The sequence below is a fragment of the Hyla sarda genome, chromosome 8 (genome assembly GCF_029499605.1).
Source record: "Hyla sarda isolate aHylSar1 chromosome 8, aHylSar1.hap1, whole genome shotgun sequence".
Classification (NCBI taxonomy): Eukaryota; Metazoa; Chordata; class Amphibia; order Anura; family Hylidae; genus Hyla; species Hyla sarda.
In genome coordinates, this window is record NC_079196.1 from 6,816,917 (window position 1) to 6,834,279 (window position 17,363).

Genomic DNA, 17,363 nt, shown 5'->3' on the forward strand with positions numbered 1-17,363 from the left:
CATCCTCATGTGTAATATATCTGCAGCACAACAACCCCCATCATCCTCATGTGTAATATATCTGCAGCACCACAACCCACATCATCCTCATGTGTAATATATCTTCAGCACAACAACCCCCATCATCTTCATGTGTAATATATCTTCAGCACAACAACCCCTATCATCCTCATGTGTAATATATATTCAGCACAACAACACCCATCATCCTCATGTGTAATATATATTCAGCACAACAACCCCTATCATCCTCATGTGTAATATATCTGCAGCACAACAACCCCCATCATCCTCATGTGTAATATATCTGCAGCACAACAACCCCCATCATCTTCATGTGTAATATATCTTCAGCACAACAACCCCTATCATCCTCATGTGTAATATATATTCAGCACAACAACACCCATCATCCTCATGTGTAATATATATTCAGCACAACAACCCCTATCATCCTCATGTGTAATATATCTGCAGCACAACAACCCCCATCATCCTCATGTGTAATATATCTGCAGCACAACAACCCCCATCATCCTCATGTGTAATATATCTGCAGCACCACAACCCCCATCATCCTCATGTGTAATATATATTCCGCACAACAACCCCGATCATCCTCATGTGTAATATATCTGCAGCACCACAACCCCCATCATCCTCATGTGTAATATATCTGCAGCACAACAACCCCCATCATCCTCATGTTTAATATATCTGTAGCACAACAACCCCGATCATCCTCATGTGTAATATATCTGCAGCACAACAACCCCGATAATCCTCATGTGTAATATATCTGCAGCACAACAACCCCCATCATCCTCATGTGTAATATATCTGCAGCACAACAACCCCCATCATCCTCATGTGTAATATATCTGTAGCACAACAACCCCCATCATCCTCATGTGTAATATATCTGCAGCACAACAACCCCCATCATCCTCATGTGTAATATATCTGCAGCACAACAACCCCCATCATCCTCATGTGTAATATATCTGCTGCACAACAACCCCGATCATTCTCATGTGTAATATATCTGCAGCACCACAACCCACATCATCCTCATGTGTAATATATCTGCAGCACAATAACCCCCAACATCCTGATGTGTAATATATATTCAGTACAACAACCCCCATCATCCTCATGTGTAATATATCTGCAGCACCACAACCCCCATCATCCTCATGTGTAATATATCTGCAGCACAACAACCCCCATCATCCTCATGTGTAATACATCTTCAGCACAGCAACCCCCATCATCCTCATGTGTAATATATCTGCAGCACAACAACCCCCATCATCCTCATGTGTAATATATCTGCAGCACAACAAAACCCATCATCCTCATGTGTAATATATATTCCGCACAACAACCCCCATCATCCTCATGTGTAATATATCTGCAGCACAACAACCCCCATCATCCTAATGTGTAATATATCTGCAGCACAACAACCCCCATCATCCTCATGTGTAATATATCTGCAGCACAACAACCCCCATCATCCTGATGTGTAATATATCTGCTGCACAACAACCCCCATCATCCTGATGTGTAATATATATTCCGCACAGCAACCCCCATCATCCTCATGTGTAATATATCTGCAGCACAACAACCCCCATCATCCTCATGTGTAATATATCTGTAGCACAACAACCCCAATCATCCTCATGTGTAATATATCTGCAGCACAACAACCCCCATCATCCTCATGTGTAATATATCTGCAGCACAACAACCCCCATCATCCTCATGTGTAATATATCTGCAGCACAACAACCCCCATCATCCTCATGTGTAATATATATTCCGCACAACAACCCCCATCATCCTCATGTGTAATATATCTGCAGCACAACAACCCCGATCATCCTCATGTGTAATATATCTGCAGCACAACAACCCCCATCATCCTCATGTGTAATATATCTGCTGCACAACAACCCCCATCATCCTCATGTGTAATATATATTCCGCACAACAACCCCCATCATCCTCATGTGTAATATATCTGCAGCACAACAACCCCTATCATCCTCATGTGTAATATATCTGCAGCACAACAACCCCCATCATCCTCATGTGTAATATATCTGCAGCACAACAACCCCCATCATCCTCATGTGTAATATATCTGCAGCACAACAACCCCTATCATCCTCATGTGTAATATATCTTCAGTACAACAACCCCCATCATCCTCATGTGTAATATAGGGTTTTCCGTTTTATGAGCTTACGTTTTTTCCTCCTTACCTTTAACAAAATCATAATTCTTTCAATTTTGCACGTAAAAATCCATATAATTGCTTATTTTTTGCGCCACCAATTCTACTTTGTAATGACGTAAGTAATTTTACCCAAAGATCCACAGCGAAACAAAAAAATGTGCGACAAAATTGAAGAAAAAATTCCATTTTGTAACTTTTGGGGGCTTCCGTTTCTACACAGTACATATTTCGGTAAAAATGACACCTTATCTTTATTCTGTAGGTCCAGACGGTTAAAATGATCCCCTACTTATATAGGTGATTTTGTCGCACTTCTGGAAAAAATCATAACTACATGCAGGAAAATTAATACGTTTAAAATTGTCATCTTCTGACCCCTATAACTTTTTTATTTTTCCGCGTACGGGCTGGTATGAGGGCTCAATTTTTGCGCCGTGATCTGAAGTTTTAAGCGGTACCATTTTTGTATTGATTGGGCTTAATAATAGATCATGATGGAATTTTTTTGCGTGTATGCCATTTACCGTGCGGTTTAATTAACTATATATTTTTATCATTTGGACATTTCCGCACGCGGCGATACCATAAATGTTTTTTTTTTATTTACACAGTTTTTTTTTTTTTTTTATGGGAAAAGGGGGGTGATTCAAACTTTTATTAGGGAAGGGGTTAAATGATCTTTATTCACTTTTTTTCCCCACTTTATTTTTTTGCAATGTTATAGCTCCCATAGGGGACTATAACACTGTGCACACTGATCTCTTATACTGATCATTGATATCCCATAGGGGACTATAACACTGTACACGCTGATCTCTTATACTGATCATTGATATCCCATAGGGGACCATAACACTGTACACACTGATCTCTTATACTGATCATTGTTATCCCATAGGAGACTATAACACTGCACACACTGATCTCTTATACTGATCATTGTTATCCCATAGGGGACTATAACACTGTACACACTGATCTCTTACACTGATCATTGTTATCCCATAGACTATGACACTACTGATCTCTTACACTGATCATTGTTATCCCATAGGAGACTATAACAGTACTGATCTCTTACACTGATCATTGTTATCCCATAGGAGACTATAACACTGCACACACTGATCATTGTTATCCCATAGGAGACTATAACACTGCAGACACTGATCATTGTTATCCGATAGGAGACTACAACACTGCACACACTGATCTTTTACATTGATCATTGTTATCCCATAGGAGACTATAACACTGCACACACTGATCTCTTACACTGATCATTGTTATCTCATAAGGGGCTATAACACTGCACACACTGATCTTTTAAATTGACCAATGGTTTCTCACAGGAAACCATTGATCAATGATTCTGCCGCTTGACTGCTCATGCCTGGATCTCAGGCACTGAGCAGTCATTCGGCGATCGGACACCAGCAGGCAGGTAAGGGGACCCTCCTCGTGTCCAACAGCTGTTCGGGATGCCACAATTTCACTGTGGTGGTTCCGAACAGCCCCCTGAGATAACCAGCATTAGCTTACTTTCACTTTAGACTCGGCAATCAACTTTGAATGTCCCGTCTAAAGGGTTAATAAGTGATTGCGGTGCCGTGCCATGGATCCCAGCCGTTGTTAGAGGCCGAGCCCGACCCGCTATGATGCAAAAAAATTAGCCCTCATACCACCCCGTACACGGAAAAATAAAAAAGCTATAGGGGTCAGAAGATGCCAATTTTAAACATACTAATTTTGGTGCATGTAGTTTATAATTTTTTTTAAGTATTAAAATAAAATAAAACCTACATATATTGGGTTTCCTTGTAACCGTGTGGACCTACAGAATAAAGATAAGGAGTCATGTTTTACCCAATATTGCACTATGTAGAAATGGAAGCCCCCAAAATTTCCCAAAAAACGTTTTTTTTTTTTGTAATTTCACCCCACAAATATTTTTTGGAGGGTTTTGCACAGCTTATATTCTAAAATAAGTGATGTCATTGCAAAGTACGATTAGGGACGTAAAAAACAAGCCCTTATATGGGTCTGTAGGTGCAAATTTGAAAGGTTTATGATTTTTAGAAAGGAAAGAGGAAAAAGTGAAAATGCAAAAACAAAAATGTGCTGAGTCCTTAAGGTGAAAATAGGCTGAGTCCCTAAGGGGTTAAAGGGTAACTATAATATTTTTTTACAGTGGAAGGATAAACCTTTAAAATGTTCCCCAACTCCATAGCCCATTGTTTGAAGCAAGCATTTAACTGAACTGCTGGCAGCCCCATGCAAGTCTACGGAGTGCTGGCAATTCTACAGACCACTCTCTTTATCAGTGGGCTACGGGGTTTCAGGGAGATTAAGGGTATCCTGCCACCGTAACAACATGGTAGTCACACTTTAAAGGGGTACCCTCGAGAACTAAACCCATTGCCCATCATTTCCCTCTCACCAACCTATTTAATTGTGTAAATAACCATTCATTAGCTATACTTAGCTGTTTCCTCTCTATTAGTTCTCACTTACTTGCCCTGCACTGTTGACTCAGGCTTCCTTTACTGCTGAGAACTGGGAGGAGTGTGCAGCCTCAGCCAATCACATGTTTTATCTCTCTGCTTATAGAGCAAAAGGATGAGGGCTGCTCTCGGAGAGTGAGCTGGAAGGTGTGTGTGATCTCAGCAAATCACATTTTGTATCTCTCAACTTACAGTGAAAGAGAATGGGGGCTGCTCTCAGAGAGTGAGCTGGGAGGTGTGTTTGATGTCAGCAAACCACACACATTGTATATCTCTGCTTTCAGAGCAAGAAGATGGGGCTGCCCTCAAAGAGTGAGGTAGGAGGTGTGTGTGATCTCAGCAAATCAAATACTGTATATCTCAGCTTACAGAGCAAGAGGATAGGGGCTGCTCTCAGAGAGTGAGCTGGAAGGTGTGTGTGATCTCAGCCAATCAGACACTGTATCTCTCTGCTTACAGAGAAAGATGGTGGGGGCTACTCTCAGAGAGTGAGCTGGAACGTGTGTGTGATCTCAAAAAATCAGACACTGTGTATCTGATCAAAGAGCAGGAGGGGGGGGGACTGCCCTCAAAGAGTGAGGTGCGAGGTGTGTGTGTGTGATCTCAGCAAATCAAATACCGTATATTTCAGCTTACAGAGCAAGAGGATGAGGGCTGCTCTCAGAGAGTGAGCTGAAAGGTGTGTGTGATCTCAGCAAATCACATACTGTATCTCTCTGCTTACAGAGCAAGATGGTGGAAGCTACTCTCAGAGAGTTAGCTGGAAAGTGTGTGTGATCTCAAAAAATCTGACACTGTGTCTCTGATCAAAGAGCAGGAGGGTGGGGACTGCTCTCAGAGAGTGAGATGGGAGGTGAGTGTGATCTCAGCAAATCAGATGCTTTCTCTCTCTGCTCAAATAGCAGGAGGGTGGGGGCTGCTCTAAGACAGTGAACTGGAAGGTGTGTGTGATCTCAGCAAATTAGACACTGTATCTCTCTGCTCACAGAGCAAGTGGATGGAGGCTGCTCTCAGAGAGTAAGCTGGGAGGTGTGTGTGTGTGGCAATAATAAAACTACAAGATTGGACAAAGTGTGAACAGTAGTTTTAGAAGGCAATAAAGTGGGAAGCAGTCAGCCTTCCCATTCTCAGCCTTCTAGACCAGGATTTCCCACCAGGGTGCCTCCAGCTGTTGCAAAATTATACTACTCCCACCGTGCCCGGACAGCCTTTGACTGTCTGGGCATGCTGGGAGTTGTAGATTTGCAACAGCTGGAGGCACCCTGGTTGGGATACACTGTTCTGGACAAAGGGCTTATTTTGTTGCAGTGTTTTGCTGCCTCCCTGCTTTTCGCTTTTAACCTATGCTGTATATATTTATTTATTTATTGTATTTGATAGAATTCCTGGGATCAAACTCTATAAAGCTCAGTAATAATAATAGTAATAAAGAAAGTCTTCAAAGTCTGCAACATAATAATCAGCAGCCAGACAATAATCACAGCAGCGACTTTTTACTTTTCACTTATTGATATTTTTCTTATTTTTAGAGCCGTCTCTTAGTACAATAAATCAGATGACACGCAGACAAAGGGCAACATAGCCGAGAGGAATGGTCCTGTCATGTTCCTTCTAATCATTTTTTTATTTTATTTTCTGGCTCTTTATACACAACGTCATTCATCTTGGATCGTCACCGCGCTTTTGTCTGTTCGTATTAATTCACGCTACATTCAGATTTATGACTACAAAAAAGGTAAGAAGTAAAATAAATAATTCTAACTTGCCTAGAAAAAAAAAAACAAATGGTGCTACCGTAGTCCTGCTGTGAACTCCGGTGCGCTCCTCTTCTTGGTCCCCTTTGGTTAATACATCATGCTGTGTCTCAGTGAATTGCTGGTTGCAGTCATGTGCCGCCGCGACCAGTGATCGGCTTAGGGACAATGTGATGTATTGAGATCTGGCACCTGGTCTTCTTCCTGCTGCCAGGGCTCAGTACGTCACATTGGCGCTCAGCCAATCACTGCCAGAGGCGGGACATCATTGCAGCCAGCAATTCGCAAAACTGCAGCGTGACGCATTGACCACAGGGAAGAGAAGCGCAGAAGGGACCACAGCAGGACCATCGAGGCTCCCGGGGAACGGCTGGAGGTAAGTAGATGTTTGTTGGTCAAAACTACTTATCCCAGAGTGCTACTTTAATATGCATGGAGATGTAGTTCACTCCCGTGCTGAATAGAGATGAGCGAACTTACAGTAAATTCGATTTGTCACAAACTTCTCAGCTCGGCAGTTGATGACTTTTCCTGCATAAATTAGTTCAGCTTTCAGGTGCTCCGGTGGGCTGGAAAAGGTGGATACAGTCCTAGGAAAGAGTCTCCTAGGACTGTATCCACCTTTTCCAGCCCACGGGAGCACCTGAAAGCTGAACTCATTTATGCAGGATAAGTCATCAACTGCCGAGCCGAGAAGTTCGTGACGAATCAAATTTACTGTAAATTCGCTCATCTCTAGTGCAGAATATTCAGCTATTTCCCTGTATCTAGAAGGATGATATAGTGGTCAGTCTCTTACACCTCTGAGTATGAATAAGGAGGCTCCTTCTCCCCTATCGTAGTAGGAATTCCCAGCATGTTAATAATTATCAGCAGCGGAACTGATAAGATGAGCAGATGGCACTTAGGCCCAGTTCACACTATGTATTTCCACTTGCAGCAGACTCCCATTGATCTCAAATTGATTCTGCTAAGAAGTTCAACCAACGGAAGTTTGATCCAACATTAGATTCTGGAATAAGATTGACCATTGACTAGGAGGCTACATTGCCATTGACGGTAAGTGCCGATTCTGGAGGATGCAGCTGTAAGGGGAATCCACCCAGTATTTTCTTGTGGAAATTCCTAAAGCTGGCCATAGACTTTCAATAACTGTTGGACAAACAAACAGTTACCTCACCTGACCTCAGTAAGTACAGTTCACAGCAGAACGTTCATGTGTTGTCTATGGGAAAGGGTAAGCGATGACCCCAACCAATCAAAATTTAGTTTTGTGTCTCCAACGTATCAAGAGTTTTTTTTTTTTTTTTTTCATGACAGTGTCCATTTTATTCTTGGTGCAAAGTCATCAGACAGAGTTTATAGTCAGGCAGAGTAAGGATGGTGGTGTTTAGTCAGCAACTATAGACAGTCAGGGCAGGCAACAGACAGGGGAGACGGCAAGGAATGTGATGGAGTCAAATAAGAGAGTCAGGTCAGTAATGAATAGGCAGGAACAGATCACCCTAGCACAGGAACCAGATATTATCTAGGCTGAGCTGAAGCAGCTGTCATTGTTGTTTCAGATTTCTGAGACAGATCAGATCTACACAAGCTGGGACAGGTGAACAAGGAATTGCCTCCCTGCTCAGTGAACAGTTGCTGGGACAGGTGAACAAGGAATTGCCTCCCTGCTCAGTGAACAGTTGCTGGGACAGGTGAACAAGGAATTGCCTCCCTGCTCAGTGAACAGTTCCTGGGACAGGTGAACAAGGAATTGCCTCCCTGCTCAGTGAACAGTTGCTGGGAGAGGTGAACAAGGAATTGCCTCCCTGCTCAGTGAACAGTTGCTGGGACAGGTGAACAAGGAATTGCCTCCCTGCTCAGTGAACAGTTGCTGGGACAGGTGAACAAGGAATTGCCTCCCTGCTCAGTGAACAGTTGCTGGGACAGGTGAACAAGGAATTGCCTCCCGGCTCAGTGAACAGTTGCTGGGACAGGTGAACAAGGAATTGCCTCCAATGCTCAGTGAACAGTTTCTGGGACAGGTGAACAAGGAATTGCCTCCCTGCTCAGTGAACAGTTGCTGAGAGAGCTGAACAAGGAATTGCCTCCCTGCTTAGTGAACAGTTGCTGGGCCTGCACAGAGCGCCTGACTCAATCAGTGTAAAAGTGTAAGTTGGGAGATATACAGCATTTCTTCTTACATACGGGTATGTGAACGAGAACTGAGCAGCAAAATGTACAATGTATGTGTGGTATTCCTTGGGGGAGGATATAATACAGTGGGGGTGTAGTGTAGTTGGGGTGTTGCTTAGGTATATGAGGGGTTAATTCAACCCCTGTCACTCGTGACGCCATGGTGAGGGTTAATTCGCTGAGGTAAATCTTCGGCCTATCGCCACCCTTCCCAGAAACGATAGGTGCGTGCTTAAATGAATGAAGGTCCACAATAGGGATGAATTTGAACTTGCATAAACTTTACTGAAGAACTTGCGGTACATCCAATTAACAGCAACAGTCTCAGTAATACAGTCTCTATACAGCTCAGCAATGATTGACAGATGCTGCGGACCGTTGACTTATCCAAGGGTTAATAAAAATAGGAGTTGTGCAGAGATCCGTCCAGATTTAGGGGTCTATTTAGGTCCGGTGATCCCGCAAAGTTAACAGGGATTGAGATAACTCACAGTTTCGTATGAATGGCCGTTGCCGCAAGGCTTGGGCCTGGTCACTGCTGAAGATAGCTGTGCAGATCCTCCTCTATCAGCAGCCCACAAGGAAAAAGAGCGCTTAATGGCCGCCGCTCCCTTATATGGGCAGGAGGAGCATGGCCATTTTGGATTGGTCCGTTTCAGCTGTCCCTCACCGTTACAATGCATGGTGGGTGCATACGTCACTGGGACCTCCTAAGGCCCTAAAGCAAAACCATAGAGTTTACCCGATCACATGACCCGCAGGTCCTGTTACGCTACAAACAGGTAGATAATTCACTATATACACTTTCTATACTTATAACTGTATAATTATCAGATAGAACTATTATATATCTAGTGGCTAAGTGAGAGGTGACAAGGGGAAGACTAGAAAAGAGGGACCCCGACGTCCTAGGGACTCTGACTATGGGGACCCCTATACAGGTAACGTATAGGATACTGTACCGGGACACCACATATGCCTCACCACTCAGTAGATTCAGAAGCAGGGACACCTGCCTTTAACAGGAGTCCTTGGTAACTGTACAGAATCGCCAGGCGCAAATCACAAAACAATCAGATTCAAACTAAATAGATTTGTGTTACTTATTTTTTTTTTTTTATTGTAACAAATCTGATTTGATCCAAAAAAATTCTAGTTGTCCTTGTGTTTGTACTGATAAAGGTTACAGCAATGACAAGTATGATAGATCCATTTTAAAGTGGATCTTAACTAATCCTTCTAACCTGACATGCACATTAGATCCTTAGCAGCAGAGTTGTAGCCTGAACCAGCAGGGGCCACCCCATTCCATTGACTCAGAATGTAATTCAGTGTTTCTCAACCTGAAATCACTAGTTTAAGGGGTACTCCGCCCCTAGACATCTTATCCCCTATCTAAAGGATAGGAGATAAGATGTCTGATCACGGAGGGACCCGGTGATCTCCGGGTTGACGCTGGGACGCAGTACCTAGCCATTGAGCCTCCTTTCATAGACATGAATGGAGGGGGCATTAAGGATGTGGTCGGCTATCATCCAGCACGGAGCAGAGTTTGCTCCATGCACCGGATGACTGGGGTGCTGCATCAGAGATCATGGGAGGCCCCAGAGGCGACCCCCCATGATCAGACATCTTATCCCCTATTCTTTGTATAGGGGATAAGGTGTTCAGGGGCGGAGAACCCCTTTAAGCTTTCGGTTGTCGGGCATGGTGTGATTGTAGTTTTGCATCACTTTTAGAGATACAGTTTGGGAAAAAAATATGTAATTGATCAAGATTCTGTTCAGGTTTTAGTATTTTTGATAGCACTAGAATCCGGATGTAACAGAACAGAGCGTCAGGATCAGGGGTGTAGCTATAGAGGTAGCAGTCGCACCAGGGCCCTGGTTCCTAAGCACATCTCCCCCATAAGAGACCAGTATAGTAATTGGCATATGGGCCCTGTTTCAGATTTTGCATCGGGGCCAAGAAGCTACAAGCTGCGCCTCTGTCAGGGGAGGAACCACCTCTGTTGGTGTCCATATTGGTCTCTAAAGCTCAGCCTGATGGTTCCTTCTTACTGCCAACCCCCATTACTTCTATTAACCCCCCAGCCCCAGTGTAAACATAGATCTATCCAGATAAAATGTTAACTAATACTATTTATGTGAAATAAATATTAATAAATGCCAATAGAGCTGTACAATAGAACAAGTATCAGTGTAACCAATGACACTTCCATATTACTTCATATTAAAATTTCTGTTTTTTCAGCACTAAAGTTCTTCTCACGATGATAGGAATGAGTGCTGAGAAGCAGAAAAATGTTTCCATTCACTTTATTAATCTATTGAAAGGGACTTTAAAAGCGCCTCTAATGCTGTGGAAGACGAGGGAGCTGCCGCTCGTGTGGTTACATTGTTCTAGTGGTTAATGCATATGGTTTTAATTGACAAAGGCTATTTTCTAATGCAGCATGAAAGCCGTGAAATTCTTTCAGCTCTGAATCTCGCTCTATTCATAGGAATTTTAATTAAAGTTACTTTGCTACTTGATTTTCTTCCAACTTAAATTAGGGTTGACTGGAGCAGTGGAGGAATTTAAGGAGAGTTGGCACCGAGCACCTTATGTAACGCTGCAAAATGGAGGAATTTGTTCTTAAAAAAACTTTAAAGACTCAAAGAACGGCAACATTTCACCTGATCTAAGCCGCGTCCTACTAAAACCTTTATTAAAAGATTCTATTTTATTTTTTTTATTGTTTTTTTCCACTTTATTAAGGGAAAAAAAATTAAAAAATTTATCTTATTCTTCGTTCCAAGCTACTGCAGGGGCACGAGGCATTCTGGGAGTCCGGCTAGGCCATCAGTATCTGATGGGTGGGTCTAATACCCGGCCCCCCTCCAAGTAGCTACAGCGGAATATACACAACTCACAGAGGCAGGGAGATCTGTATATGGTGCAGTAGCCTTGCTGGGATATTGCAGCTCAGCTTCCATTCATTTCCATAAGAAAGTCCTTTGGTCAGGGGTGTAGTTATAGGGAATGCAGCGGTACAATGACATCATGGGCCTGACAATTGAAGGGACCAAACCACTCATCTGCAACACAAGAAGTCACCAATATGGCGCATAGTAAGCAGGGACCCTTAACCCCTTAAGGACCTATGACATATGCATACGTCATCACACCCTGGGTCTTAAGGACCCATGACGTATGCATACGTCATGGTTTTTTCCTGGTCTCCGCCGCTCACCCGGCGGAAATCGGAAGCGGATCCCTGCTGAAATCCTTCAGCAGGGATCCAGGGCAAACGCCGAGGGGGGCCACGTAGGCCCCCCATGTCGGCGATCGCCGCAAATCGCTAGGGAAATCGCCCCTGCGATCTGCGGCGATACCGGGCTGATCGGCGGATCCCGGCGAAGAAGACAGCGGCGACAGGTGAGTAGATCTTCAGCCGCGGTCGGGCCCTTTACAGCAATGCACGTCGCCGTAAAGCGGCATGCATTGCTGTAATGGGACCCTGTATACTACAACTCACAGCATGCCCAGACAGCCCTTGGCATCTGGGCATGCTGGGAGTTGCAGTTTTGCATCATCTGGAGGTCCGCAGTTTTGGGACCACTGTGCCCTTCCAGATGTTGCAAAACTACACATCCTCAGCATGCCCTTACTGTCCAGGCAAGCTGGGAGTTGTAGTTCTGTAACATCAGGAAGGGCACAGATTGGGAACCACTGTATTAGTGGTCTGCAAACTGTAGTCCTCCAGATGTTGCAAAACTACAACTCCAAGCATGCTGGGAGATGTAGTTCGGCCCTTCTGATGTTGCAGAACTACAACTCCCAGCATGCCTGGACAGTTTTGGCATACTGGGAGTTGTAGTTTTGCAACATCTGGAAGGGCACAGATTGGGAACCACTGTATTAGTGGTCTGCAAACTGTAGTCCTACAGATGTTGCAAAACTACAACTCCAAGAATGCTGGGAATTGTAGTTCGGCAACATCTGGCTCTAAAGATGTTGCCGAACTACTACTTCCAGCATGCCTGAGAATGTTTGGGAGTTGTGGTTTTGCAACAACTGGAGGCACACTGGTTGGGAAACATTGTCTGTTTCCTAACTCAGCGTTTCCCAACCCGTGTGCCTTCAGCTGTGCCTTCAGACTGTGCTTGCTGGGAGTTGTAGTTTTGCAACAGCTGGAGATCCCCCCCCCCCCCCCCTGTGAATGTACAGGGTACATTCACATGGGCAGGGGGCTTACAGTGAGTATCAGGCTGCAAGTTTGCGATGCAGCAAATTTTGTGCGGCAGCTCAAACTCGCAGCGGGAAACTCGCTGTAATCCCCCGCCCATGTGACTGTACCCTAAAAACACTACACTACACTAACACAAAATAAAATAAAAAGTAAAAAACACTACATATACACATACCCCTACACAGCCCCCCTCCCCTCTCCAATAAAAATGAAAAACGTCTGATACGCCACTGTTTTCAAAATGGAGCCTCCAGCTGTTGCAAAACAACAACTCCCAGTATTGCCGGACAGCCATTGACTGTCCAAGCATGCTGGGAGTTTTGCAACAGCTGGAGGCACCCTGTTTGGGAATCACTGGCGTAGAATACCCCTATGTCCACACCTATGCAAATCCCTAATTCAGGCCTCAAATGCGCATGGCGCTCTCATTTTGGAGTCCTGTCATATTTAAAGGCAACAGTTTAGGGCCACATATGGGGTATCGCCGTACTCGGGAGAAATTGCCTGACAAATTTTGGGGGGCTTTTTCTCCTTTCACCCCTTATGAAAAGGTGAATTTGGGGTCTACACCAGCATGTTAGTGTAAAAAAGTAAATTTTTTTACACTAAAATGCTGGTGTTGCCCTATACTTTTCATTTTGACAAGAGGTAAAAGGGAAAAAAGCCCCCCATAATTTGTAATGCAATTTCTCCCGACTACGGAGATACCCCATATGTGGGCGCAAAGTGCTCTGGGGGCGCACAACAAGGCTAAGAAGGGAGAGTGCACCATGTACATTTGAGGTGATTTGCACAGGGGTGGCTGAATGTTACAGCGGTTTTGACAAACGCAAAAAAAACAAAACCCCACATGTGACCCAATTTCGGAAACTACACCCCTTACGGAATGTAATGAGGGGTGCAGTGAGAATTTACACCCCACTGGTGTCTGACAGATCTTTGGAACAGTGGGCTGTGCAAATAAAAAATTTTGTACAGCCCACTGTTCCAAAGATCTGACAGACACCAGTGGGGGGTAAATGCTCACTGTACCCCTTGTTACATTCCTCAAGGGGTTCAGTTTCCAAAATGGTATGCCATGTGGGGGTTATTTTGCTGTCCTGGCACCATAGGGGCTTCCTAAATGCGACATGCCCCCCGAGCAAAAGTTGCTCTCAAAAAGCCAAATATGACTCCTTCTCTTCTGAGCATTGTAGTTCGCCCATAGTGCGCTTCAGGTCAACTTATGGGGTACCTCCATACTCAGAAGAGATGGGGTTACAAATTTTGGAGGGTATTTTCTGCTATTAACCCTTGCAAAAATATGAAATTTGGGGGGGAAACACACATTTTTGTGAAAAAAACATTTTTTATTTTTTTACGTATGCAAAAGTCGTGAAACCCCTGTGGGGTATTAAGGCTCACTTTATTCCTTGTTACGTTCCTCAAGGGGTCTAGTTTCCAAAATGGTATGCCATGTGGGTATTTTTTGCTGTCCTGGCACCATAGGGGCTTCCTAAATGCGACATGCCCCCGAGCAAAATTTGCTCTCAAAAAGCCAAATATGACTCCTTCTCTTCTGAGCATTGTAGTTCGCCCGTAGTGCACTTCAGGTCAACTTATGGGGTACCTCCATACTCAGGGGGTACCTCATACTCATTTTCTGCTATTAACCCTTGCAAAAAATGTGAAATTTTGGGGGAAACACACATTTTAGTGACATTTTTTTTTTAAATTTTTAACATATGCAAAAGTCGTGAAACACCTGTGGGATATTAAGGCTCACTTTATTCCTTGTTACGTTCCTCAAGGGGTCTAGTTTCCAAAATGGTATGCCATGTGTTTTTTTTTTCCTGTTCTGGCACCATAGGGGCTTCCTAAATGCAACATACCCCTCAAAAACCATTTCAGAAAAACGTACTCTCCAAAATCCCCTTGTTGCTCCTTCGCTTCTGAGGCCTCTACTGCGCCCGCCGAACACTTTACATAGACATATGAGGTATTTGCTTACTCGAGAGAAATTGGGCTACAAATATAAGTATATATTTTCTCCTTTTACCCCTTGCAAATATTCAAAAATACGGTCTACAAGAACATGCGAGTGTAAAAAATGAAGATTGTGAATTTTCTCCTTCACTTTGCTGCTATTCCTGTGAAACACCTAAAGGGTTAAAATGCTGACTGAATGTCATTTTGAATACTTTTGTGGGTGCAGTTTTTATAATGGTGTCATTTGTGGGGTATTTCTAAGATGAAGACCCTTCAAATCCACTTCAAACCTGAACTGGTCCCTGAAAAATTGTTATTTTTGAAATTTTGTGAAAAATTGGAAAATTACTGCTGAACTTTGAAGCCCTCTGGTGTCTTCCAAAACTAAAAACATGTCAATTTTATGATGCAAACATAAAGTGGACATATTGTATATGTGAATAAAAAAAACTATTTGGAATATCCATTTTCCTTACAAGCAGAGAGCTTCAAATTTAGAAAAATGCAAAATTTTCAATTTTTTCATCAAATTTTGGGATTTTTCACCAAGAAAGGATGCAAGTTACCAAAAAATTTTACCACTATGTTAAAGTAGAATATGTCACGAAAACACTATCTCAGAATCAGAATGAAAAGTAAAAGCATTCCAGAATTATTAATGTTTAAAATGACAGTGGTCAGATGTGCAAAAAATGGCCCTAAGGTGTAAAATGGCTGGGTCCTTAAGGGGTTAAAGAGTGCTCTGGGGAAGTTAAGGAAAAAAAATGACCCAAAGCCACCTGTTGCAAGAAAGCAAGAAAAAATAATATTCAGGAGACAACAGGGGCCACAGGAGCTGGCAAAATCCCATGGATAACTACAGGGGAAACACAACAGGTATTGCAAATACCTGTTGTGTTTCCCCTGTAGTTATCCATGGGATTTTGCCAGCTCCTGTGGCCCCTGTTGTCTCCTGAATATTATTTTTTCTTGCTTGCAGCCCAGACTACAACTCCCAGCGGTCAGTGCGGCTCTGTGTAATGGCTACCAGCCAATTGCTCTTACTATCTGTGTGCATGCTGTGTTGTTATAAACTGTACATGTCTTTACTTTCAAACTATCCTTCCCCCCAGCAATAAATCGTGATATTCTCTGAATGTCAAAAGTCAGTGATTAGATCTACACCAGGAAAAGAGCAGTGTTGTGTGCTGAGGAGACTTCTACAGGTGTGATCCTCAGACAGAGAGGGGAGGGGAGGGAAGTTGTGGCTGTGAAGCCAGAAATCACATGGTATTTTTCTTGCAGGAGGGTGGGGGCTGGGTCTCATTGAGGAGTTTACACAAAGACAAAGTGGAGCTGATAATGATGTCTCACTCCCTGCATGTAAGTGACAGCTGAAAGAGGGAAACTGCTCTATATAGCTAGTGAAGGATATTTAGACAAATACATAGGTTGGTGAGAGGGAAAAAATGGGCTATGGGTTTAGTTCCCCGGAGTATCCCTTTAACACATTTTGCTAGATGAACTGTAGATGCTCGGCATCTTGCAAACTATACTGTCAAGTGTGCATTGAAGAAAAGTGTGCAATATGATTTCCCTCTGGTTATCACTAGTGATGAGTGTCAGGGGCCATATTCGAATTTGAAATATTTTGTAAATATATTGACGAATATTTGTCCTATGTTTGCGAAATTCGCATATTTTCTATGTTCATTCACTTTTTTTTCCATGCGAAAATTCACATGGAAAATTTGCATACAAATTTGCATGTGAAAAAAACGCCCCCCCCCCCCCCCAAAATAAAAAATAAAAAAAATCGCCATTACGAATCTATAGCAATATATTTTAAATATTTGCAAAATCACAAAGTGACGATATTCACCATAAAAATTAGCATTACGAATATTCGTGCTCAACACTAGTTATCACTGAGGTGTACTGCACTCCCCAATTTTTTGGTATGGGATTCAATGCACTGAATGTATGTTTGCAATGTTACTTGGTGCCACTAGATGTCCCTGTGTGTCACTATAAATGGAGTGGTAAAGCAGGAAGTAATGCAGCGTGTGGTTAAGACCAAATGGAGTGCCGAGGAAAGCTATGAGATTCTGCTCAGTATCAGGGTACTGCTAATGGCCGATCAGGTACAGGACAGTACTGATGCCCATTGGGGCTGGTTACAGAATTTATGACATATAGAACGGGAGGTGTTTAGTCTAGTGGGGCTAGGTTATCCAGCTGAGCCCACCTGTAGGTGGAAGTGAAATTGCCACCAAAGGTAATAACTAGCTGTCACTATGACCTGTGAAGACGTTGTAACCATCATCCTATAATTCTGACATAATTCTATATACAATGTTTAAAGTGCATTGCTTCTCCCCTTGAAAAATGTGGCTATAGGTATTGGGCAACTTCCGCTGCAATCCATAGAGTTGGCCCCTTTGCGACCGGTCATGCTATGTCAGGTGCTCACAGTCAGATCATCCTACCACCTCAAG